We start from the raw sequence: 2908 nt of genomic DNA, 5'->3' as shown, positions 1-2908 counted from the left end.
AGTCCCTGGAAATATCACATTTTTAGAAATAGGCTGCAAAGCAAAATCTTATCCGTGGCAGGAGCTGGACGCAGCACTCAGTCACGCTGCACGTTCACAACACATGGAACTGGAGTTCTCCTCCTCTTTTCTGTCATAGATCATTTATTTGTATATTTATATTTAAGTGATAAAATATTCACCTCCGAACTGTTTTCTCTTCAGAAATCTGACGTGGCTAACAGTGGTTAGCTCGGGGCAGCACGGTGAAGGCATTCAAAGGTCTTTTTTAACCACTAATGCTGCTGAAAATAACAGCAAACCTCTGCAGCAGCATGAGAAGAGTCCCTACACACACACACAGACACACACACACACACACACACAAACAAACACACACACACACACAAGAAGAGTCCCTACACACACAACAAAGCACCTGAACAACTAGAACTTAAATAATAAACCATTATTAGCTAACCAGTGCTTACATTAGTATTAGCTATATAAGCTAACTTAAACCTGAGCTAACATTTTGTTATCCTAAAAATCAGCTTTAATTTGAGTTGTGTAGTTTAGTTCGTTAGCTCAGGGCTCAGGCTAATCTTCACTTTTGCTCGGCTAAATAATTAGCTAACCCAAACCCTGAGCTAACGTAAAACTCAAGCTAATCTAAACCTGAAGATTATCTAATTTAAAGCCCCACTCTAACCTTAATGCTGTGCTAACCTAAGCCCTGAGCTAATATAAATATTAGCTATATTAGCTAACTTAAACCTGAGCTAACATGAATATTAGCTATATTGGCATAAAACAAAGCGTCATCAGCGTAGTTAGTGAAGCCAGAGTTTATTAAAGAGTGTTTTAAAGACTTACCTACTGGCCCCTGTACCAGCTCCTCTCATAGTAAAGTCCATTACAGTGGAAGGAGCCCATTGGTGCTTTGTTGTGTGTGTAGGGACTCTTCTCATGTGTGTGTGTGTGTGTGTGTGTGTGTGTGTGTGTGTGTGTGTGCGCGTGTGTGTGTGTGTGTGTGTGTGTGTGTGTGTGTGTGTGTGTGTGTGTGTGTAGGGACTCTTCTCATGCTGCTGCAGAGGTTTGCTGTTATTTTCAGCAGCATTAGTGGTTAAAAAAGACCTTTGAATGCCTTCACCGTGCTGCCCCGAGCTAACCCCTGTTAGCCACGTCCGGCTGTTAGCATCTCTCCTGGATTTCTGCCTTAATAAAAACTGTCTCCATGGTTACTGAGGATTAAAGTGACGACAAAGAGCCTGGGGGAGGATTTTAGTTTAAGCTAGTTAGCTACACAGAAAGATTGACAGGTTAGCAACAGTAACTAAGGGGGCGGGGCTTGTTGGTCAGTTGGTTTAAATTTCAGAATTTTTCCATCAAGTTCCACAAAGATCAAAACTGCCCGGCAACAGACTCTGCAGCGCTCTGATTGGATCTTTCAAAACTTGGACTTTCTCAGTCAAAATTAAGATGCTTGCTAGTGTGTGTGTGTGTGTGTGTGTGTGTGTGTGTGTGTGTGTGTGTGTGTGTGTGTGTGTGTGCGCGTGTGTGTGTGTGTGTGTGTGTGTGTGTGTGTGTGTGTGTGTGTGTGTGTCTGTGTGTGTGTGTGTGTGTGTGTGTGTCTGTGTGTGTCTGTGTCTGTGTGTGTGTGTGTCTGTGTGTGTGTGTGTGTGTGTGTGTGCACCTGATATCTGAGTGACAGAGTGAAGCAGCAGGTGAAACTGTGCTGACTGAGTCTGAACACACACATGTGAAATACACACAGATCTAATCACATGCAATCACACACATACAGCCTGTGTGCGTGTGTGCGTGTGTGTGTGTGTGTGTGTGTGTCTGTGTGTGTGAGTGTCTCTGTGTGTGTCTGTGTGTGTGAGTTTCTCTGTGTGTGCGTGTGTGTGTGTGTGTGTGTGCGTGTGTGTGTGTGTGTGTGTGTGTGTGTGTGTGTGTGTGTGTGTCTGTGTGTGTGTGTGTGTGTGTCAGGTACAGTTTTAGATTCACACACATTCTTAGAAAGTTGAGACGTTGTTTTCAAATGTCTCAACTTTTTATTTAAATTTCACTTTTCTGACAAATTTTTGAGAAGTTTTGTTTCCAAAAACATTTTTAATAAAAATGAAAAATTGTGTAAAAAGTTTTAAAAACATTAAAACAAATTCAACTTTCTAAAAATTCAACTTTTCACTTTTAGTAAAAATTGACATAAAATGAAGTTTTTCTCATTTTCCAAAAAACACATTTGTGGACTTTTGTGAAAAGTGGCGCGTTGGTAAAGTGGGACAGCCGTAGCTCCACAGACTGCCACTGTGGACGCTCCGTGTCCCCGAGGAAACACCCGAGGACACGTGGTCCCCTCCTCTTTCCTTCGCTCTGACGCCACCAGCAGGTCAAGGCCGTCCCCACGACACGACGTCCCCACGACACGACGTCCCCACGACACGACGTCCCCACGACACGACGTCCCCACGACGTCCCCACGAAGCGACGTCCCCACGACACGACGTCCCCACGACACGACGTCCCCACGACACGACGTCCCCACGACGTCCCCACGAAGCGACGTCCCCACGACACGACGTCCCCACGACACGACGTCCCCACGACGTCCCCACGACACGACGTCCCCACGACACGACGTCCCCACGACACGACGTCCCCACGACGTCCCCACGACACAACGTCCCCACGACGTCCCCACGACGTGACGTCCCCACGACGCGACGTCCCCACGACACGACGTCCCCACGACACGATGTCCCCACGACGTCCCCACGACACGACGTCCCCTCGACACGATGTCCCCACGACGTCCCCTCGACAAGATGTCCCCGGGACGTCCCCACGACACGACGTCCCCACGACACGACGTCCCCACGACGCGACGTCCCCACGACACGACGTCCCCACGAAGCGACGT

This window comes from Echiichthys vipera (genome assembly GCF_963691815.1).
Source record: "Echiichthys vipera genome assembly, chromosome: 17".
Taxonomy (NCBI): Eukaryota; Metazoa; Chordata; class Actinopteri; order Perciformes; family Trachinidae; genus Echiichthys; species Echiichthys vipera.
The sequence above is the reverse complement of the archived record's forward strand: the minus strand, read 5'-3'. Positions refer to the sequence as shown.